This window comes from Stenella coeruleoalba (genome assembly GCF_951394435.1).
Source record: "Stenella coeruleoalba genome assembly, chromosome: 7".
NCBI lineage: Eukaryota > Metazoa > Chordata > Mammalia > Artiodactyla > Delphinidae > Stenella > Stenella coeruleoalba.
The window spans coordinates 80829011-80854031 of record NC_137153.1 but is presented as its reverse complement, the minus strand read 5'-3'; the positions used below and the strand labels follow the sequence as shown (position 1 = coordinate 80854031).

The window sequence follows — 25021 nt, the reverse complement described above, 5'->3', positions numbered from 1 at the left end:
GTATGTCTACTGATGGATGTAGTCTTTGTTCCTTACAACTTGTAGATGCTGATCTTATAATAAGTTGGTAAAACCTCACCTTTTGTTTACAAAACATTACCTTTGCACCTACATTTATTTTAGGACCTTTAGTCAGAACTTGCATTCTCTCAGTACTCTTGATAATCTACTCTTGAGGATATTTCCATATACCAGTATCAATGAGTACTAGGAAGAAGTTGGCATGCCCAGTGTGACTCATTAACTGAGATGTAACTCACAAACATGAATCATAGGTAAAATAAAGCAGTTCTCTGTACCTCCGCTTCTGCTACCATTTAGAAGCTTCTCAATATTCAGATCATTTTCAAATCGGGCATTTCTTTTTGGGGGGTGGTTCTCTGAAATCAACTGGCTGCTGCTTATCTAGTTGATACCTTCACAGTTAGTTTTCTGATGGCAACGAGAGTCTCTCCACAAATAACCCTCCCTGCTTTTACTCTCAAGAGTGAAAAGATCTGGGTAGGTTCATGGGAATATGGTACCTGAGTCAAATGAGGCTGCCTGGATATGGAAGCAGTCTGAATTTAAAAGGATCAGGGTCCCCCCCTCCCCCAGCCCACCCCCCAAGAAATCTCAGTGTAACGAGTTTCTGAAATAGGTGGCATGCTTGTTTTGTTGGAATTGTAAGACTATTTTGTAGAAGGAATTTTTTAAAATGCCAGTGACTTTTCCAATCTGCAGTTGGTTGATAACATGATGATCTGATGAATTCTGTCTGAGTTACCACATGTGTGGTGTAATTGATGTTTGTTTGTATATTTTACATATATACATACATATTGCCAGTTTACACATTAAAGTATAATGCCATCTCCTTAATTATGCCAAAAAGTCATCTCTTTCTTGGTGCTCCAGAAGAATCCTTCAGGATCTTGCCTTGGTGTTAAATTTTCATGTGAAGATCATTCATTGTACAGACACACAGATGTAGAAGATGATGTGGAATTTGTGCCCTATTCATAGAACACATTGAAGAATGCTTAATGTGTGTTATTTGAGCTCTTTGTATCAATTCTAGTTAAGCAGACTTTACTGTGTTGGATACCGTTCAGTTAAAAATCAACATCATAAAACATTATAATAATACAGATTTTTCTGAGAGATCATAATTATCCTGTGAAATCTTCCCACATCTCTTGGTTACTTAACATACTGCCTAATATAGTGACTGACATCTGAATTCCTCAATACGTTTAATTCCCTTTAGTTCATAATATAGATTACATTCACATTTGCTCCATTTTCTCTACAACGTGTATGAATTTTAAAGCATCACCCTTTGCTTCCTCCATTAACTTCCTGAGCTCCGCTCCCTCCTTGCCTTTGTTAAAGCTTATTAAGGAAATAATGTCGTCTGTCTCCTTCCTGTTCCACCCAACTGCCGATTCCTCCTCATTCTTCTCTGCTCCCCCTGTGGTACTAAGTGATCCCACCCTCTTGCAGAACCCATACTGGAGTATTGATAGTTGCCTAGCTTGTATTAGTTATGATGATTTGGGTATTGATCTTATTTTCCTGACTGGTTTCTAGGCTCTTTGAAAGTAAATCTTGTGTCAGTTCCATCTTGGAATTATTCATTGTCCCTGGCGTTGTATCTTGTACACAGTAGGTGTTCAAAAGGTACTTGCTTTATGAATAGGTAAATAATTTGTAAGCTTAAACAGCTGAAAGCCTCCCCTCCTGTCCCTCACCATTGTTGAAATGATTATTCAAATCAATAGATAGCTGTTGATACATAAGGGAATAAATGCAATGGGCTGTCAGAGAGGCAGAGAAGGTTAACCAGGGCTAGGCAGAAATTTGCAGTCCAGAAAGAGGCAAGGGCCGAGCTGAGGGAGGGGCACTTTGGGGAGGAGGAATGGCTAGAGTAGATGTTCAGAAGAAGGTATGTGCATGCAGTGTATAAATTGGCCAGTTTCACTAGAACAGAATTCCTATAGAGGAGAACTGAAGAAATAAGAACCAAAGGAAAAAAAGGCTTAGAATGTGCTTCTGAAAGCTTTTGAATCCAGGCTAAGAAGTTTGAATTTTTTATTTTCTTATATTTATGATACCTACTTAATAATAATAATATTTTATGTCTTGGTTAGAACTTCCTACAGAAGTTTCTGGTTACAATATGCTCTAATATTTTATAAATAGTTTAAAGGACTTGGTGTGCATTTTATTAGCAATTACTTGGAGGCAGTGTGTTGTGATTTGTATTATTTTGTGACCCTAAAGATATAACATAAATAACCATTTGGTTTATTAAAAAGCTTCTTTGCACCTACTGCCACATTGGCCATAATCTACGGTAGTAGCATTAATAAAAACAAACATTTTCCAGTATTGTCCAGCCTAACTTTTGTTCTTGCTTCTAAATTCATATATTTTGTAAAGGAGAATGTAGCTTACAGATGATATGGCCCGTTCTTAACTGAGGAATTGTTCACAGTTTTGTTTGCTGTGAAATTGGTCTCGCTAGGGGACTGCCATGCTGAAATATTGGAATTTCTTTTGCTCTTGTGTAAGTGTTGCTACATTGAATTGAGAGTCTCACTAGTTAGCTGGGGGCTGGCACAGTGGTCAAGGGGAGTCCAGGCCACAACCTCTGCCCCAGGTAGTGGTGTTGCATAGCATGTCTCTTCAGGGCCCTTACTCAGTGTTCCAGGGATCTTCATTTCCAGGGGAGCTTGTAATAAATTGCAAACTTTTACCAAAAAAACAGATTAATTCCTCCCTGGGCGTGTATCCACTATCCTGTTTTTGGACTTTCTTTCCCAAACAAGTAATATTTATAAGTGAGCTGCTTGAACTCAGCCCAAGTAAGAGAATGTGTCTGAGGACTTCTTCTGAACACTGTGAGCTCGGGTTTATTTATTTCTAAATATTACTTTGCCTTTTTCCTAAACACAAGTGTTTGATAGCTGATGTTGAAAGGGATCAAATATTTGTTGCTTAGTCAAATCAAAAGATCCATTTAAGGCTCCACTAGGTGCAAGGCATTCAATGATGAGACAGATTACTCTGTCATTTCTTACTTTCCAAAAGGTACACTTTTCATCACTATTATTTTATGCTTTCCTGTCTTATACAGGCATACTCTTCTGATTATTCTTTGGGCCTTGAAATCAGCTCAGTAAAATTTCTATGTTAACATGATAAGAACTGTCTTGAGTTACAGCTTGGGGAAATAGATCACAAGCTTTTGAACTCCTGATTTTTATGTACTTACTTCCTGTGTCTGGTAGTTGGCATTCTTCCTGCTTTGCTTGTTGTTGTTGTTTCATATACACATGCCTTACTTTTTTATTCGATTGCAGATTACCTTACAGTGAGCAAGCTTCTTGTTTTATAATTTGTTATCTCCCCCACAAGAAGCCAGGAATGTTGTAGGAGCTTTTGTTCACTGAGTGAATCACTCCAGTTAGCAGGTCCTGGTGTCCCTTTACTGTTGGCTTATCATTTCTGTGAACTGTGAAATCCAGGTATTACAGCAGTTTCAACGTATTGAAAGGCCTTTGCTCCCTTTGCCAATCCCAGGAAGAGAAAAGAATCTGATGAATCTTCAAGACAGTTATTGAGTAGAACTCAGCCACATGCTAATGTTCGGTAGACACTGTCCCCTCTTCTAGCTTTTACTGTTAGACCCATAAGTCCTGATGACCAGGGCTCTTCTAGCACCTAGGCTGCAGCTGCCTTTGACCAGCCAGCCAGCAATTTCCAGGCCCGACTCCTGTGTTCCCCTCTCTCCTGGGGGTGGAGAGGTTGAGGGCACATGTTGCAACAAATACTTCTGGTCCTCCCAGAACCTTTCCAGGAAAGGACGTGTCACGGGGAAAGTACCTGGTTAAGCACATTTACAGCCTTCTGAACTTCCTCTGCTTCCTGAGAAATCTAAGCTCCCAGAAGCCATTTTTCAAAAGACAAATGTAGCCAAGATTCTGGAGGACTTGCCAACTTGTTCCTGCCTTTGATCAGTTGAACAAGAAAATTACTGCACTACATTTTTCAACATGAGGTAATTTTCTAAGAGACTGATTTCAATTTAATATTTGTCACCTGTATGATAAGCACATAATAAAGGCAGACCTTAATCAGTATACGTCGGTATCTGTGCCTCTGAAGAGTTGTTTCAGTCAAGGTTCTCTGCTTGCAAGCAACAGAAGCCAACACTGGCTAACTTAAGCGGAAGAAGAATTGATGGGACTGTGAAGTCACTTGGAGAATTGAGGAGAAGCCGAAGGACTAACTCTCGGAAGCCAGGACAGGTCTGTGGAACTCATCTGAGAGAAGCATGAACTCTGACCGTTTCCAGTCTTCTGTCACCCCATTCAGGATTCAAATTCCTGGGAAAACTTGCCTGATTTGTCTAGCCCGGCTTCCGTGCCAGCTTTGTAGACAAGGCTGGGCAATTTGATTGACAGCCCCTGAGGGAAGTCTGGGTACAGTTAGTAGAAGAAGAGGAATGATGCTGGCACAAATCACAATTATCCACTGCAAAATCATACCATCAATTTAAAAACTAAAATGACACATGGATTCTCTATACATGCAAGCCCTCCAGTTTTGCTCAGCATTCGCTAAGCCTGTGCTAAAATACAGTTTCTTTTTCTGGCATTGTTCAGGGTGGGATATCGGGGAAGGTTGGGAGGTTAGTGGTATAGCAACAGTTATAAATGAAGTGAGTAGCTGAGTTTGAGCCAAACCACTGAATAACTGAGTAACCTTGGGATTGTCACATTTCCTCCCTATGCCTAAATTTCTTTACTCTCTAAGCCTGAATTTCCTCATCTGTAGAATGGTACAGATAATAACAAGATATTTCAAGGGCTAAATAGATAATCTATGTGAAAATGTCTTGCAAATGAGAAAAAGAATGTTTGGAAGTTATTATAAGATGAATTTGTCATCATGGAGAGAACAGATACTACTTATCTTCCATCTTAACTATTAAGACTAAAACAAACAGACAATAGCTTAAACAGCATGACCAGATTTAGGAGGTATCTAAGGAAAACTTTCCTCAGAGTGACAGTCATTGAAATGGGATACCAAGGAGAGAAATCTCCTTATCTGGATGTGTTCAAAAATAGAATGTATTTTTAACATGTGAAATTCTTTAAGGCCATTTTGCTGAAATAAGACCAGGGATGGACTAGACAACCTCTAAAATGCTTTCCAGCACTAGTGTTTTTTCATGCTGATTCTCTGATTCCAAAACCCTAACAAAGAGATGAAGCTGTTGTTAAAGTTATTTGTTATAATTTAAAGCTCCTACCATTTTTGAACATTGTCCATTCCAGAGTACTTATGAGAATTAAAAAAAAAGACAATTAAAAACAGATTTGCTTTGACAGGGGTCTCTAGCCCAGTGGGGATTTTTCTTTCTTTGCATCTCAGTCCCATAAGTGATTACAATATTTATGTCTGTGTACTTTTTTTAAAAGAAAAACAGTGTTCAAAGTTCAAAATCAGCTGCAGGTTTTGTGGGTGTTAGTAACGATAGTTATTTTAATTGGGTTGTTGGCTTCTGGCCACCAAAGACAGCCTGTACTTTTTCACAGGGAAACTTTCTACTCCTGCTTCTACAAATCTTTGAGAGTTTTCTTTCTAATAAATAGTCTAAAGGAATCTAGAGACTTTTCATGACCCACTTGATGTGTCAACCACCTCTTTTTCTGAGGTTGGTTTACCCCTTTTTCCTTTCTCTCTAGGACTCTTGCTGGGGAGTTGATCAACACGGATTCTCTAGTAACCTGTATCAGCTTTCAAAATCCCTTTGTGTACTTTCTTTTCTCTTTTAATGTCTTGCAAATATGTCCTAGCCATGTTTTCTCCTCACTTTATCCTTGTTCCACTGTAGTTCTTTATTCTTTTTATGCCCATGTCAGCCATATAAAAATAGAAGATGAATTTTGTAATCCCCTTTTCTTGGCTAAAATTAATCCATAATCCCAAGGCATGCCATATCATTTATGCAGGATGAGTTATCTTGAGTTCATGTTCATCAGAGGAGAACTCTGAAGCAAGGAAAGACTTGAGCAATAGACGGAGGCTGATTTCTTTTCTTTTTTTGGTAATTTTTGTATACAGAAAAGTGTGCACATCGTTAGTATTGTCCATGTATTTTTCCATTGTGAACACATTTGCATACAGACCTGTTCATCCAGATTACCATGACCAGGAATTCAGAAGCCTCCTTGTGCTTCCTTCAAAATACTCCCAACCCCGAGGGGGGACTACCATCCTGCCTTCTAATAACATAGATTAGTTTTTGAACTTTGTATGAATAGAAGCATACAGTATAATACTCCTTTGTGTCTGGTTTATTTCACTCAACATTACACTTGTGGAATTCACCTATGTTGTTACCTCCTTTATTCACTTATTCTAATTGCTGTTTAATAGCAGTGCCCCATAGAACTTTATGAAAGTGGTTTATGTCTGTACAATATGGTAGCTATCTGCCACATGTGATGACTATTGAGCACACGAAACGTGGCCAGTGTGACGGAGGAACTGAATTTTTACTCCACTTAATCTTTTAAATTTATATTTACATGTGACTAGTGGCTACTGTATTGGACAGCACAGTTGTATAATATTCCATTTTATGAATACGCTACAGTTTGTTTATATATCCTGTTGTTAATAGAAATTTGGATGTTTCTGGCTATTACAAATAATGCCAATATAAACATTTCTGTACCTGTCTTTTGGTGAACATAAGCATGTATTTCTTTGGGTTACGTACCTAGAATTTGGAATTGCTGAGTCAGAAGGTATACATCTGGTCAGTTTCAGTACGTGGATACTACCAGAGAGTCTTCCAGAATAATTGTACCAATTTACACTTCCACCAGTTACCTTTGAGAGTTCTAGTTGCCCCATATCCTTGAAGACATTTGGTATATTATTAGTCTTTTTATTTATTCTGGTGGCTGGATAGTAGTGTCACACTGTTGTATTTATTTGATAAGTAGGCATGTTGAGCACCTTTTCATATATTTATTAGCCATTCGTTATCTTTTTAAAAATACTTCTTCCCTTTTTTTTTCCCTATTGGGTTGTCTGATTTCTCACTGTTTCCTAGGAGCTCTTCATGTATTAAGGAATCTCAGTTGAGTAAATGTATTGCAGATATCGTCTCTACTTTGTGGCTTGCTTTTTATTTTCTTTATAGTTCTTTAAGTGAAAAGAAGTTCTTAACTGTAATATAGTCCAGTTTATCATTTTTTTACCCTTTTGATCCTTTTAAAGTAATCTTTGCCTGCTTTAAGGTTGTTTAAATAATCTGCAGGTTTTTCTTCTAAATTCTTTGTTCTGTTTTTTACGTTCAGATCTACAATCCATTTCAGATGGATTGTAGAGTATGGTGTGATGTGGGGGGTGTCAGGTTTGATTTTTTTCATATGGGTATATAATTAACTCATTTACTGAAAAGACCGTCCTTTGCCCAGTGCAACGCAGTGTCTGTCATCTTTCATTTTGTCACTCAACAAATATTTACTAAACATTTCCTATATGAAAGTCAACATAAACCAATTTGGCTGTTTTTAAAAAAGAAAAGAGCAAGTGCTCTAAGGAACATTACTGATTAGTCCAAATACACGTGAGAACTCTGCTAAAGCAGTCTCCCTCTAAATCCCTTTCAGCTGCTCAGAGCTTGGACGTCCGTGGACTGACAGCCACCATATAAAATACATGTGGCATAGTTTAACACATTTTAGTAGGAAGTTGTGAATCTGGTCATTTGGCTGTTCTCAGTTAACTCCTGGCAAAGCATCACATACATACTTTCCTTCTTCTTTTAAACCACGTAATGCATGATTTTCCCCTTTAATTTTAAAACAATGCATCTATTTTCAATTAGAGAGTCAGAATCTCTTTGTTGGAACCAAAGAAAGTGAATGCCTAATGGAGTTTGAGGGATCTAGTGAGAATATGAGACATGCTAGCATTTTTCTTCCTCATTCTCACACCACTGAAGAAATAATTTCAGTTCTGGACTTTTTGCTGTTGTTGACATTTAGGGTGGGGCTTGCTTAGGGTTTAGCAAAGTGGCAGTTTTGCTTATCTTGGTCACATATATCAAAGCCTAAAATCTTCTTGTTTCTTGTACTGTGTTCTTCCCCATATTGTTTACCCCAAATCGCTTATACTTGCTACATAACTGCTTTTAAATAGCATACTGTTAATATACTATGATTTTCATGAATATATGTGCGTGTATCCAAACATGAGCATCCTCAAGGAAATGTATCGATACTTAAAAAAAAAATAATGACAGTTTTTTGTCACGTTATATTGTGACACTTTCCTCTCAAGGGGTTAAAAAATTCTCCACTTAAAGCTGTGATCACTAGTTTTGATTGATTCGTTGTAAACCTATACTTTGAACACATTTATTTTCCTGATTTTATGTTTCTTAAAGTGTATTTGCTAAGAAGGTAACCTTTAAGTTGTTGCCACCACTACTTTGTAAGATGATTTTGCAGTTTTCTTACAATCTTGTGTTATTTGTTTAAAATGAAAAATGACTTAGAAAGGACTGGCATTACCAGCCTATATCAAGGAACTTGATACCACTGTTGAGATGTATAAGATGATAGATTGGTTGGTAGGTTATCTGCTTCTTTCAATGTACGCACATCCTCTGTGGTAAAAAGCATAATGGTTTTGAGCTAAAAAGCAGGCTGTCCTGACTGTAGCAGACATTGGCCTGTCTGGGAGGTGGTGAACAGTTCTTGAAATGGTGGCTCTGTGGTAGGAGTTTGGCTGTTCAGGTCATCGTTCTCCTCATGTATTTTGGAGGCACTAGCCTGATCTTCTCCCTCAGGCTGCGCTCATGGCAAAGGGATAAGAGTGTATAGCTGTTTGGTTAGACTGCACTGCAGCCAAACCCTCACTAAAGTTGGGTGCTAAAATACTTTCGGATTCAGTAATCCTTCAATTGACCTTGATCCTATATTCCATATTGTAATGGAAAATTTAGTGTTAGCAGTGCTTGTCAGAGTTTTCGGAATTTTGGCTTTAGCAGGGCCAAGGGCAATGTCAGTGAGATATTTGGCCAAGAATTTGATATTGGCATAAAATGGCCAATACCATATACTTTGCTGATGGTCTGTGTAGATGTCGAGTGGTGTGTGCCCAGCCATGGGGGAGAAGGGCGGCCTGAAGGAAGCGTTGTCTTTTTCTTTGTGCAATGACACTATCATTTTGCCAAATGCTATATGAAGATGAGGTGCCTTCTAATTTGCATATAGCTGCCATATAGTCCGACGGCAGCTTTGGATCATCCAGAATGAAAATGAGGTTAGGGATGGCGATTTTATATTCTAGAACAGTGCGCCTCAAACTTTAAAGTGTGTGCAAACCACGTAGAGATCTTGTTAAAATGTGGATTGTATTTCAGTGTGTCTGGGGAAGGCCCAAGATTCTACATTCCTCACAACCTCCCAGGTGATATTGAAGTTGCCTGAAGTAGAGCCATCTTTGAAATAACTGACTGTACCACTAGAGGCAATATGAAATCATCAATGGGCTAACTTTTAAGTAAAGATCCCAGAACTGATACATCTATGGGATTTCAGCCGAAGGATATTCAGCAAGTTACAGACTTTCTAAGCTATGTCTTCCTTATCTGAAAAGTGAGGATGATAATGTTACCCACTTTGTATAGTCGATGTGGGCATTAATGAGAGAACATAAAGGTTCATTCACGTTTTTCCATTAGATATTACGGAAAAACTGAGAACAAACTTTCTGATGCAAACCCAATTGATGCAAAACTTTCAGGATGGTAACATCAGTATAGTAGTGCCCACTAAATGGTTGTTGTCAAATTCTTCTCAGAAAGTTTTGGGTAAGGGGAAACATATGGGCCTTTGGATAAACTGCAGAATGTGTAAGAATAAATTGCTGATTGTTTGAAGATGTTGAAGAGGCTATGACACAACAATGAGACGTGAGTCATTATCAGGTACACCAGTGGTTTCCAGGAAGTGGTGGCCTAGACTGTGATAAGACCTAGGACAGCTGGTCTAGAATGTAAGTAACGGTGGCGACCCGGAAGGGGTTCATGATCCATGTTACTGCTGGTATCGAGGAGCACTGACTCTTTCCTGGTGGTCAAGGTATCTTATTATCTTGACTCCAGGGTGTTTGCAAGTAAGAGGGGGCAGCCAGTCCATTGCGGAAAATGGAAGTGGGTGGGGAGGAAGGAAAAGGGAGAGAAATAACCTTTGCCCAGCAAAACCAACCAACCAGTCGAACAAACAAACCTGGGCCCAACACCATGTCAGGTATTTTATATGCTCAGAAGTGTGAGGTGCAGGTAGTATTCTAATTTCACAAATAAAAAAGTGTTTAAAATGTGTGTCTCAAATCGCTCCAGTTGCAAGTTTATGGGCTGGATTTTAAAATCAGAGTTGGGCTTCATAATTTCCAAAAAGCAATGCTGTACTTGACTCCATAAACACCTTTGGCACCAGGACACACATATTTAGTCCCTTATGAGAAAGAGCAGCTGGAGTACTCTGCGGCCTCTGCAGCCGTCCTGTCCTCCCACCCTCTCTGTCAGGGCCAGAGGCAAGACTGCGCTGCTTACAGCTGTGTCTCAATACCTAGCACCCTGCCTGACCCGCAGTTGGAAGCAGTAAATATCATAGAATGAATGAACCAAAATCTAATGGAATGGAGCTGATGGTGTGATACTACTATTATCGTGGGCCTTTTAAACTCTTAATTCTTACAACCATCCATTTGACTTCTGTTTCCCGACTATAACTTTTTAATTACCTCTTTATATTTTCGATTAATAGCATGGTTATTTGTTTAGCAGTTAGTTAATTTTAAAAGCTATGCATTTTTCATTTCTCTTAGGGTCAAAGGAAGTATTAGACATGTATTTGCTTATGGGGACTTGCAGTCTCATTAGAGAGAGAGAGAAGATACTCAACAAAATTACTTAGTTCTCTAATTTTCAGGCAAGAGAAAGATTTCTGCATGAAAGCATATATATTTTCCTTTTGTGATTTCCCTTTCTTTGTCCTCCTTCCTGTCATTCTGGGTGGTGCATGTGGTGATACATCTGGCACTATTGGGCATCTGTTTGTTTTCTGACAGTTGCCCAGGGAGAGATCTTTTATGGGAGCCCAGGAAGGTGTCTCAGCTGCTGCGCTCCTGGGCTGCCAATAGGTCTTGATCTAGACTACTATAAATGATGTAAAGATACAACTCTATGGTGAGCTTCGTCACAAATCAAGAAAGTGATTGGAAAGCTTATTCAGCAGAAAAATCACTTGACTATGAATTATAAAGCACATAGTTATAATACGTGAACAGAGCTATAATATGTGAAATTAAGAAATCTGGTTGAGTGTTTTCATAAGGACCAGATTCTTTCCCCCTCCCCCTTTTCCCAAGTGGAAATACATTGATTTTTATAAAAATAAAGGTAAATGTGCTCATTATAAAAAGAAAATTTAGACAACACATGAAAGCAAAGGAAGAAAGTAAAAATCACTGTGAACATTACGATACGTAGACATACTAAAATTTAACTATGCACATATAAATGTAGGGTCACTGTCCCTTATCCAAAACTTTGTGGGCCAGATTGTTTCTGCATTGAAAGTTTTTTTCTTTTTAGATTTTAGAAACATAATATGAGAAATATACTATATATTTTGTAAAATCCCCATTGAGGTATGGGATAGGCCCCTGTAATCAAATACATTAACATTTCAGCAACAAAGTATACTAATATTTATAATTAATGGAATAAAGACTCTAAATATTCTTGTAGTAGGTCACGTTTTCCCATAAATGCATCACAAAAAACATCTCTCAGTTCTTGGAACTTTTGAGAATTCAGATTATAGATAAGGGAGTGAGGACCTGTATATAAATACTGATTGTTTTTATTGGCTGTACACCACACTTCTTTTCTGACCTGCTTTCTCGTTTGTGCCATATTGAACATTTTTGCAGGATAAATTGTTAGAAATGGAATTGCTGGGTCAAAGTGTGTACACATTTTTAAGACTTTTGGTAAAGATTGCTAAACTGGCATCCTGAAAGATCATACCAAATTTCAGTGTGGGGTCTGAGTACGCCTGTTCTTACCACATCCTTGCAAATTCTGCATTGTATTAATGTTTTAAGTTTTGCCAATCTAATAGGCAAAAGCCTTATTTTAGTTTACCTTTTTCAATACTAATGATGTAGTTCTTTTCCTAAGTGTTTGGCCGTAGAGTTTCTTGTAGATTCATTGCAGAGGTTGGGGCATTTTCAAATCAGTAAACGGAGACGATCATCTTACGATGTTTTCGGAGGTATTAATTATGTATTTCAGGTATGATCACTTGCAGTGGTTATTTCATTTAAAACGTGAGTGGTGGTGTACAGCCAGCATCTCTGTAGGGGTCAGCAAGCTGTAGGCCAAATATGTGTCTAATCCCCGACTGGCTTATTCTCAGATGTGGCTCTGAGAATGTGTCTCATTCTCAGAGTGCCCCCTTGGTTCTTTTAATCTGGACAAGTATGGTAGTGTCTACAGTGAGGACCCTTTCATGGGTCATTTGGATAGAAATTTCCTGAATACAGAAGAGGTACTGAATGGCATTCACACCTGAAGGGTTTGGTCTGAAATCCCTTTAAGCACATCATCAACCTGTAGGTGAAAATAAATGAGGCTGTGCCCTTTGGCCCTGTGTGCTTACCTCATATGGTTTTCTGACAACTGTAAGGTAGTACAGCCACACTTACTCTAACGGAGGAATTTTGATGTTTTTATCCTTTCATTCTGCAGGATCTAAAAAGATTTCCCATAAGTCTGAGACGGTGTTTCTCAGTTGTTGGTAACCAGGTCCAGAATCACCTGGGGAGCTTAATTACCATGCAGGTACCTGCGCTCAGGCAGTAGAGACCTCATCCAGCAGGTCTTGGACTGCCTTGAGAACGGTAGCCCAGCTCTGAGTTGAATCAGATTATAATAACAATAGTAATAATCATAGAAGTGATTTTTATACTTGTAAGTACAGGTATTGTTATTATAATGGCAATAGAGATAATCATAAAAATTCTTATTAATGGCACTGTTATGAATGTTTTAAATATGTATGATAACTCAATATTAGTCAAAGTTCCACATTAAATGAATGAGGAACTTTTGGAGTCACCATCCTTAATATCTGATCATATTTTATTTCTTGGAGATGGAGAATGAGTACTTGAAATAAGGGCCATTCTTAACTTTTGAATGTAGAGAACACAAATATAGGCAGCATTTTTTTAATGATAAAGAAATTTTCAGAAAGAGATTAGTTTTCTTAGTTGAGCAATGGAGTAGTACAAGCAAACTAGAAAATTTCGTATTGACACGATCTCACTCTTCTGTAGTTTATTAAAGTTTGCATTTCAGGGCTTCCCTGGTGGCAGAGTGGTTGAGAGTCTGCCTGCCGATGCAGGGGACACGGGTTCGTGCCCCGGTCCGGGAAGATCCCACATGCCGCGGAGCGACTAGGCCCGTGAGCCATGGCCGCTGAGCCTGTGCGTCCGGAGCCTGTGCTCTGCAACGGGAGAGGCCACAACAGTGAGAGGCCCGCATACCGAATAAAAAAAAAAAAAGTTTGCTTTTCATTTCCTTATAGTTTGTGTGTGTGTAACTTTCTTTATTGTCTGCTTTGAAGTGAACCTGTATGGAATCTAGTTGCTTCCTTGGGGATCCTGTCACAGACACGTTTGTGAACAGTTGATTCAAGAGAGCAGAACACATTTGCATCAGTTTCCAACATGTCCATACAGTTCAGCATTCTGGAACAAAGAGACGTAAAAGAATGTTAGCCACGTTAATTTGGGTCAGCCCAGGAGACTTGCTAATTATGCGACCCAAGCCCTAATTATGTTGTGAACCTTGTTCTTTTTTTTTTTTTTTTTTTCTTTTGCGGTACGTGGGCCTCTCACTGTTGTGGCCTCTCCTGTTGCGGAGCACAGGCTCAGCGGCCATGGCTCACGGGCTCAGCCCCTCCGTGGCATGTGGGATCTTCCCAGACCGGGGCACGAACCCGTGTTCCCTGCATCGGCAGGCGGACTCTCAACCACTGCACCACCAGGGAAGCCCGTGAACCTTGTTCTTAAAACATAAGCAGATGTGTGAACTTCCATCAGCTCCATCACCCAGATCCCTTTGTGTTCTGGAAACTGATGATTTATGGTCCCCACAGTCAGCTCTTGACTCAATGAAAAGCAAAGGTATGCCCGGCTGATAGGAGAGAGCAGGCTCTCTGTCCTGGTAGAAGCAGGGTTTATCACTGATCTTCTGTGCACTTGATCCAGCACACGTTCACTCTCTCAGGGAAGGGGGCTTGGCGTTAGCTCAGGTCAGCAAGTCTGAGCTGGCTTGCCAAATTACCCAAATAGATATGGAAAGTCAAACGTCATCCTCTCACTGTCCTTGTAAGGGCATTTACATTTTGCCTTAAATTTGAAAATGATTTCACAGGGTGGTTTAGTTTTGTTTCGTTTTGTGTCTCCCTAAAACATGGGAGATATATGTAGCCTGGCTCTTACGCGTGAGGAAACAGGCACACAGGTGATGACCTCCCCGAAGTCATACAACCCTGGAGCTGCATTTTGAAAAATGACAATTTACTTTTGGACTTTTTTTTTTCTCTCTCTCTCTCAACTTTTAAAAATAAGGTATACTTATTTGTGCGGTAATGATGGGTTTGGACTAGAAAGGCCAGTGTCAGATTATTTTGCTTCCCACGCTTTGCACTCCCAGCTTCTCAGAGGGTGGGTCACTTGCCTATCTGTAAAGCAGATAGAGGCTGAGTGGAAAGTCACCTTTAGCCCCTGGGAAAGGGGAAGGAATTATCATTTAGTAAGAGCTTTACTCTTATCGGTCTGTTTGTCCGATACCAGACAGGTACCAGATGTCCTAGGAGCTCCCTCTAGGTGTCCCACTTTATTCCTCACACTGTGCTCTCCCTTCCACAAGTAAGGAAACCGAGGCTTTGTGAGATGAAATAACATTCAGTGCTGCCAAGTGGATACGTGACATCTCTAGACAAGTCTAACACCCAGGCTGCCTGGCTCTACAGCACAGGCTTTTGTCAGAACTCCTCAGCCGTCAGGCTCCATCCTTGCTGGCTGCCCTAGTCTTGTGTCTGTGACCAGGCCTGCTTAGATGGCCTGGGACCTGGGATGCCTCAGACCTTAATCTTTTGTGTCCAGTCTGCTTCTCATCTGTAAGTGCCTGGTTCTACCACCCTGAGTTGACCTGCCTCCTGTGACTTCCGACCCGCATTGCTCATGGTAGCTTGCAGCCCTTGTTCTGACTAGCTGAGATGCTGGCCACCCCTTCCTGGCCTTGCTCCTGTCGCCATGTAACTGGCCATGATGTCTGCCTGAATATTGGTGACAGCTACGAATTTTGCTTCCTCCTATGGTTATGAACTGTGCGTGATACCAAGGTCTGGGCCAAGTTGCAAAATAATTAAAGCAGAAACTCCAAGATTGCCTGCTGAGGTGGTAAGTGAAGTAAAAGAGGGCTGTGAAATAAGTTAACTCCGTTACCATGGCTCATGGCTAAGAAGCCAGGCTGGCTAATTGGGAAGCATGTGTACACACTCTGGGGCCGCCATGGAAAAACCTGGGTGAAATTTCACAGTCTCTATTCAAATTGATCCTCTTCTGTCCAGAAAATAAATTGGTGTTCGTTTTTCTACCCCAGTTTAGATCTCGTAAAACCCAGTTCTTGAGTCTCAGATCATTATATATCATTGTCATTGATAACATTTTGTGGATTCTTGATTTTTTTTTTTAAAAAAAATTTAGATTTCCTTTATTATTTTTAACATTCTTGCTTTCCTTTTTTTTTTTTTTGGTAATTTAAAAGTAAACTTTTTAGCTGATGTGCCACGTCAGACCTACTGTCTCATCTGTTACTATCATAACCTGTTAAGGTATTCCTCTCAATGGTCTTTGCACAGCAAAGTTTTTTTTATCATGGATATCTGCAAAAGGGATGAGATTTTAATTAAGGAAGATGCTAATGCAAATAGTCAAAGTAATATTATTGACAAGGATGCTTGATGAAACTTAGACATATACCACAGCATGAGAAAAGGATATTTTTCATCAGATGAAGTATATTATTTGGAAATGAATTGTGATGACAGCAAGTAGAAAGCAAACAGGACATATTTTCTGTATATTTGGAGCTGCCTTAGGTATAAGAAATTCTGAGAGAAATTTCATTTTGCTTCACCCAATGAGTTATAATAAATTTAATTTAAATTTAATCCTAAAAGGTGGGTATTTTTTGAATTTTGTTTTATTTTTTATACAACAGGTTCTTATTAGTTATCTATTTTATCCACATCGGTTTATACATGTCAATCCCAATCACCCAGTTCATCCCACCCCCTGCCACTTTACCCCCTTGGTGTCCATACGTTTGTTCTCTACATCTGTGTCTCTATTTCTGCCCTGCAAACCGGTTCATCTGTGCCATTTTTCTAGGTTCCACATATATGTGTGAATATACAATATTTGTTTTTCTCTTTCTGACTTACCTCACTCTGTATGACAGTCTCTAGATCCATCCACGTCTCTACAAATGACCCGATTTCATTCCTTTTTATGGCTGAGTAATATTCCATTGTATATATGTACCACATCTTCTTTATCCATTCATCTGTCGATGGACATTTAGGTTGCTTCCGTGACCTGGCTATTGTAAATAGTGCTGCAGTGAACATTGGGGTGCATGTGTCTTTTTGAATTATGGTTTTCTCTGGGTATTTGCCCAGTAGTGGGATTGCTGGGTCATATGGTAGTTCTATTTGTAGTTTTTTAAGGAACCTCCATACTGTTCTCCACAGTGGCTGTATCAATTTACATTCCCACCAACAGTGCAAGAGGGTTCCCTTTTTTCCACACTCTCTCCAGCATTCGTCGTTTGTAGATTTTCTGAAGATGCCCATTCTAAGTGGTGTGAGGTGATACCTCATTGTCATTTTGATTTGCATTTCTCTAATAATTAGTGATGTTGAGCAGCTTTTCATGTGCTTCTTGGCCATCTGTATGTCTTCTTTGGAGAAATGTCTATTTAGCTCTTCTGCCCATTTTTTGATTGGGTTGTTTATTTTGTTAATATTGAGCTGCATGAGCTGTTTATATATTTTGGAGATTAATCCTTTGTCCGTTGATTTGTTTGCAAATATTTTCTCCCATTCTGAGGGTTGTCTTTTTGTCTTGATTGTAGTTTCCTTTGATTTGCAAAAGCTTTTAAGTTTCATTAGGTCCCGTTTGTTTATTTTTGTTTTTATTTCCATTACTCTAGGAGATGGATCAAAAAAGATCTTGCTATGATTTATGTCAAAGAGTGTTCTTCCTATGTTTTCCTCTAAGAGTTTTATAGAGTCCGGTTCTTACATTTAGGTCTCTAATCCATTTTGAGTTTATTTTTGTGTATGGTGTTAGGGAGTGTTCTAATTTCATTCTTTGACATGTAGCTGTCCAGTTTTCCCAGCACCACTTACTGAAGAGACTGTCTTTCTCTATTGTATATCCTTGCCTGAAGGTGGGTATTTCTAACCCAGTTTACTGATAAAGAGCCTGAAGTCAGAAAACCTAGGTAACGAGGCTGAAGTTGCAAACGTACAGGGAAGATGGATTCAAGACCAGGATTCTAGGCCAGCTGTGTGAGGAGTACAGGGGTGAGTGTACCATTCAGTGAGGGACACAGACATTTCCTGAATACCGAGGGAGCGAAGTTGAAGGGAATACCTCCAGTGGGGAGCGGGGGGTGGCGATGACTGGAAGGGCTCTGCCAGATGATATTTGCACTGGGTCCTGAAAGATGGGGAGGGTTTTGACAGATGAGTGAGAGTGGAGGAAGGTGATGAGTAAAGACACAGAACAAGAAAGTACAGGGCAGTTCTGGGGAAGCTTTGAGGGACCAAAGACAACAGGGTGGGCAGGTTTTATGGTAAGAGTTGAGGCTGGAAAGATGCAGGGGAATCAGATTGTGAGGAGGCTCCTCGGAATTCCAAATTCCCACTCCAGAGATTGATTTTAACTGCCATGGGGCCACCCAAATCCAAGGGCAGAAAGAGGAAGTGATGAGAGTGAGTGTTTTCAGAATACAAGGTGGGCTGGAAGTGTGACAGGTGGCGGTGTCTGGAAACAGGAGGAAACCCTGGGAAACGGGGTGATGAGAATCGCAACCAGGACGAAGGAACGCACATGGGGAGAAGTGGCAGCCTTGAGGCGGAAGCCAGATTCAGTATCTAAGCAAGTTTGGTTTTTTAGCTTAAGAGGAGACCTGAGGGTATGTGTAGGTCAGGGGAAATTTGCTGGTAAAGAGCACAACTATTGACAATCTGGAGAAAATAAAATAAACAAAGCTCTGGAGAAGCATCGCTTTGAAACTATTAGAAATGAAAAGAGAATTGGTGAAGTTCAGAAATTCAAGGCAGAGAAGAGGCAGCTTTTACCAGACAGTCCTAATCAGTTTCATCAGAACTGATGGGATCATCTGCCCAGAAAGATGGGAGTGAGTGAAGCAGGGCAGGGGGTGGGCGGGTCGGTATTGTGGAAAAAATCACTTGGGGTGCAGATAACTGGGAATTAGTGAAAGAGGGTGAACCTGAAATGAACTACGGAGAATCGCTGAGCGGGGCCATGCATCCCGCATCTAACCGTGCACAAATGTTACCAGCCTGCCCTGCTAGGTTGCCAGACACCATACAGTCATCCCTCAATTTTCCATGATAAATGAGAACAGGTAGAACATGAATAATTTAAATCTCCAGAGAGGCCCCAAATCTCATCGAGCATTAAGCTTCGTTTGGAGTAAAATATCTTAGTGTCCCCTGATGGAGTGTCAGAATCGTCTTTTGTTTTCACAACTCACACACACACAGCACTGTATTTTATTTTTACAAGAGATAAACTGACACCAAGCATTGTAAATGGATGACCACAACAAAAGCAAGAATGATTGCAATTACCAAACACGAAACACACTCATACTATGTCATAATATTGACAGAATCGTCTTTTTTTTTTTTTTTTTTTTTGCGGTACATGGGCCTCTCCCGTTGCGGAGCACAGGCTCCGAACACGCAGGCTTAGCAGCCATGGCTCATGGGCCCAGCCGCTCCGCGGCATGTGGGATCTTCCTGGACCGGGGCACGAAACCGTGTCCCCTGCATTAGCAGGCGGACTCTCAACCACTCCGCCACCAGGGAAGCCCGGAATCGTCTTTTTTGACTGTGGTGTTTGTGCATGTGTTTCTGTCAGGATGTGGAATCCCTCTGGCCTGTGACAGCCCAGTGACCCCAGGATCACTGATTGACTTAGTAAAGAACTATGTTGCTTTAAGGAACCCAATTCAGTCAAGAAATAGCTTTGAGGAGTCTTCTAACCCAGTGAACAAGTGGACCCTGCCCAAAGGGAGCAGTTTGGCAACATGTAACAAAATTTAAACTATATATTCTCCCTTAGCTAACAGTTGCTCTCTGCAGAATTTGCTCTGCTAGTACGAAAGCTCTGAGATGGCAGGGATGGTGTCTCTTTTGTTCATGCTGAATCGGAAGCACCTAGCCAGTTCCGTGCATATAATATGGGCTCAGTACGTGTTTGTTACATAAATGTGTGACTGGAACTCTTATAAAAGTGTGCAAGACACCATTCTCCACCAGTGTTCTCTGACATCCAGCCAGATGGTCTTTTACTTCTGTACTTCTGCCATGGTCCCTCCTGCACTGGGCCTTTGCACGTGCCACCCACCTCCCCATTCTTCTAGATTCTTTGATGAGATGCTTTCATATGATCGTATGCTTTTCCTTCTGAGCACTTATGCCATTTTGTGATTGTATATTTGTTAATATGATTCTCTGAATAATGTCTGTCTGTCTCATCGAGCTCTGATCTTCCTGAGAGCAGGATGGTATGTGTTCACCATTATATATCAATACCAAGGCCTTGCTAGGACAGTACCTGGCACAGAGTCCGATATGTGCATGAGCACTGACACACACACACACGCACATACACACACACACACACACTAATTAATAGTGAAAACTTGGAAATGACCCAAGTATCTATCAGTAAAGAACTAGGTAAATTATGGTAGTCACTCTTTGGAATTCTTCTTTTTTTAAATTTATTTTTGGCTGTGTTTGGTCTTCGTTGCTGCTCGTGGGCTTTCTCTAGTTGTGGTTAGCAGGGGCTGCTCTTCGTTGCGGTGCGCAGGCTTCTCAGAGGGCTTCTCATTGCGGTGGTTGCTCTTGTTGCAGAGCGCCGGCTCTAGGTGCACAGGCTTCAGTAGTTGTGGCACCCGGGCTCAGCAGTTGTGGCTCGTGAGCTCTAGAGCACAAGCTCAGTAGTTGTGGCCCATGGGCTTAGTTGCTCCGCGGCATGTGGGATCTTCCCGGTCCAGGGCTTGAACCCGTGTCCCCTGCATTGGCAGGCAGATTCTTAACCACCACGCCACCAGGGAAGTCCCACTCTTTGGAATTCTGTGCAACTGAAATAAACAATGAAGAAGAGCTGTATGTACTAACCTTGGAAGTCATGTATGACATATTTATTATTGTGTTTTTTAAAAAACAAGTTGCAGACTATTATGCATAATGTAATCCTCTTTCTATTAAAAAAATAAAGAAATAAAAAACCCAAAATGTATACATTGTAGGTGAATGGAAGAAAATACTAGATGGATACACAATGAACTCCTAACAGGTTTATTTTTGAGTTGTGGAATTAAAGCTCACTTTTATTTCTTTTGTATGTAATTTATTTGAAAAAAAATGTAGTTTTGGTGGGGCTATAAATTTCATTCTCTGCCCTCTTCATTCATTCATTCATTTACTCAAGATATTTAATGAACACCTGTGTGCCAGGCCCTGTGCAAAGCATTTTATATATAACTAATAAACAAAATGCTCTTGAGCTGCTAAACTGCTAGCTGGGGCCACAAGCAAGTACATGGCCAATTTACAATGTAGTTTAACAAGTGTTACAATGGGAGAAACCTCAGCATACCCTGGATAGGCAATGGTCTGGATGGGTGAGGGGGGCAGAGAGGCTCCCTAGGACTTTTTTGCTCAAGCTGTTATTTCTTGAGTGCCTACTGTTTGCAAAGCTCTGGGTTGATTTCAGCACATTCCCTGTCCCCCAGGAACCCATAAGCTATTGGAGAGAGTGTTCCTTTTCTTAGCACTAAGTAGCAGAAATGTACATCATGTGAGCTAATAACCTCAGATTGGCAAGAAAGAGGGCGAATAACCTGGATTATCCAGTCACAGAACAGCTGGCCTCTGGGTTGTTAAGAGCAGCTGTGTTTCATTGCCTGTAAAGGTGTCACTCTCCCATAGGTTTAGGGTCCATGACAATTCTGAATGATTTTTCCCATCCTGCCCTTCTTAGCCCTTCTTATTCATTTGCTGTATTCTAAATGAAGCATGTCTTGGATTGCCTTTTTTTTTTTTTTAGGGAAAGTCTTTTAAACTGTTCACTAATTTCTTTCTTTTTTTTTCTTTTTTTTTTGAGGTCCGTGGGCCTCTCGCTGCTGTGGCCTCTCCCGTCGCGGAGCACAGGCTCCGGACGCGCAGGCTCAGCGACCATGGCTCACGGGCCCAGCCACTCCGCGGCATGTGGGATCTTCCCGGACCGGGGCACGAACCTGTGTCCCCTGCATCAGCAGGCGGACTCTCAGGCACTGCACCACCAGGGAAGCCCCCACTAATTTCTTTTTAATCATGGTAATTTCTGAAATAAAATAATTGGTTTGAATGAGTAACTGTGGAGTGCCAGGGGTGGGAAGGAGGGGCCAGCCTCCTATGGAGGACCACTTGCAGCAACGCCCAGATCCTGAATGGCCTCACTTCGCTCACATATGCCTTTTTTGGTGTTTCGTTTCATGGGATATAACCCAGGAGTGTAAGAAGGAGCCGATCTTAATGAGAGTCCCTGGGGACATTCCCACAGGAAGCTTTGCTCTGGGCCGCTGTCAGGGCTCAGCAACCCTTGGCTCCTGCCCAGTGCTGCAGGGCGAGCTGGGTGAGGGCAGAGCAGGAGAGAGCTGCCCCCACGAGAGCAAAAAGGCTGTTCCAGAGTCGCTTGGCCACTGGTGGCTTCAGTGACAGAATTGGATTTGCCATTCAGAGTTGGCTAATTCTCCCTTTTTTTGTCTACATACCTGATAGTCATTACCGCTCGCAAAAAGCTGGTCAGAAGCCCTGGATTCCTTGCCCGCTCTCAGCACAGATTTAATAGCTGTGCCCTGCCGTAGTGAGGTTTTGTGTTCCTCAGACTTCATTATTATTACAAGACATGCAATGGAGCTTCATCCTAAATAATTAAAAACCCCTGACAAAGAAAATGAGCCCAGCACATACTGTGATACAGCAAACTGATTTCCCCCTCCATCACAGTTGTCTGTTGGCCTACTAATTCCCCAAGTTCTAGAATTAACAATGGGCAGCTCTGTTCTTAAGAGAATTACCCAGGTTTGGTACTGGTGCCTTCTTTGTAATGGGGCAAAGGGATGGGTGGGCTGGGTTCCTACCAGTCTCTCAAGGAGGACTTAAGTGTGCTTCACATTGTAATTAAGTATCATTGTAATAACAGACATGCTTAGTCCTTAGTAATGTGGATAACTTCTGGAAGACAAAACACAGCTGCTGGTATGATGTGTCATATGTAGTTGTTTTCCACTCTGAAGACAAAAAGTAAAGGAACTGAAAAATTGACTCGAGGCTGGAAGCTCTCAATCAGGTCCGCCATGTTCTGAGGGGCGTAGTAAATAATGGGGGGCATGAAGTGAATAAAAATGGTTATAATTGTGCTAGTTGCTCCCTTAAGTTGATCGCCTGATTAAAAGGGGGAAGTTGGGGAGGGGCTGTTACAGATTAAAAGGAACTAAAGAGATGAAATGCAATGTATGTCCCTTGTTTGGATATCCTGTTTTGAACAAAACAAGTTTAAAAAAAAAAGGTGATTTTTAGATGAACAGTGGAATTTAAATATGTACCAGGCCTGATACCAATAATTATTCAGACTTGACAATAACATTGTGGTTTATAAAATTTTTTTTTTATGTGCATTATATGTAACAAATACATCTTAAAGCCTGTAGGGGTAAATGACAGTTTTAGGACAAATGGCATTTGCTCTGAAATACTTGAGCAGAAAAATTGTAAAGGGTGTAGTGAAGCAAATAGTACAGGATGGCAAAATCTTGAGGATTGTTGAAGGGTTATGGGGATTCATTTTATGAATCATTTTGTAAATCATTTTTTAAAAGCATTTGTTTTATGGGGATTCATTCACTCCCCAAACTTTCATGTATGTTTGAATGTTTTCATAGTGGTTACTTTACAGTGACTGAGCTCTAAATTCCTTAGAAGGAAATAGCTACTGTATTTTGTTAAGTAATTTACAAAACGTTCCATTTCAGCTTCTTTGGTTGTAAAATTCCTACGTTTTAAAATGGGGATAATGGATTAAGTAAATAAATGCTGATCCCTCACGTTCCCCGCCCCCCCCCCAAGATTTGTATGTAGAGACCACGAGCAGGTTTCCGCCCACGATGCCTCACTGCCTCATCATACCTCCGACCATTCTGTAATGAATTGCTCACATGTAGTATTTTGTCACTTAGGAATTTTCCGTATTGCTCTTTGCCCAGGTCTCTCCGTTCCTTGTCATCTATCACACGGAGGAAGGGAGAGGGTGTCAAGGGCTCTACTCCCACCAAAAGGCAGTGCTGGTTTGCCCCTACTCTTCTGAGGGTCTGGGACCTGAGACCAAGGGGAGGTCGTTTTGGGAATGTCTCCACCTCCCTGCTCAGCTCTGAGGCCTCCTCTACCTGTGGACGTAACCAGAGTCAGTTCCCCCAATGTGACGAGATGGCCCAGTGGTCAGATCCCCGACACCAAATTTGGGTATCACCACCGCCACTTACTAGCTGTGATCCTTACTAGCTGTAAACACAACCCAATCAGTTGTGTTCCCTGTGCCTCAGTTTCTTCCTTGGTTAAAGGGCAGTGATGATAATACATGGCCAACTCACAGGGTGAAGATTAAATGAAATAAATACGTAAAGTGATTACTAGAGTGCTTTTCACAGAGTGAATACTCATAAATGTTTGTTACCATTCTTCTTAGGTTTATTATATAAATAAACATTTCTGGAAAATAATGCTTATACAATAGATGAAAAAAGTAATTTTTAATTTAGTCTCCACATCTTAACACAAAGTACAAAATAATTCTATTCAGTCAGTGTGTTACTAGCAATACTACTTTTTACTGTTTGTGACTTAAAATTGATATTTTGAGGATTCAGTAACACCCTTATTCATGTGGTACAGTTAATATAAAGAAATAGCATGAATGGCATGGCATTCTAGAAAGAACAAGAAAGTAGAACTAGACATATCTAGATTGGAATGCTAGCTTTATTCCTTATTGCCTTTTTGGATAACTTCTCGAGGCCACATTTCCCTCAGCCCTGAAGTGGGGAACATGAGGCCTACTAGGAGGGCCATTGTGGGGATGAGGAGAGCCGTGAGGCCCTCATACAGTTCCCAGCGTGTGGAAGATGTGTCCCATGTTATGGCAGTTCAGCACAGCGTACTGTGCTGAGAAGGGGGGGAGGGGGAGGGAGGTGACAGAAAGGGCTGGGAGCCCCTGCGGGGAGACCCGTTGCCCCTCTGCTGATGCTGAGGCTACGGAATCTAATGGCTCAAATGCAAGGACCTGATTTTCTTCAGTTCTTCTCAAGGTGCCAAATACACAAGAACCTGTACATTTACTTAAACCCTGTACTACAAGTATCTGTATGACCTCCTGGTTCACCTCTTCATGACCCAGCTGGGGCAGACTGACGTTTCCAACCTCACAGTTATCTGTAAGGTGGACAGTTTACCCTCAGATAATTAGGAATTGGATGGAACCATAAAACTGT

General features: G+C 40.8%; 1 protein-coding gene across 6 annotated transcripts in view; it reads left to right on the top strand.

Moving 5' to 3' along the window:
• Positions 1–25021, top strand: part of LOC307189266 (guanine nucleotide-binding protein G(q) subunit alpha) — a 441007-nt gene that overhangs the window by 255380 nt on the left and 160606 nt on the right. The gene's annotated exons all lie outside the window — the stretch shown is intronic.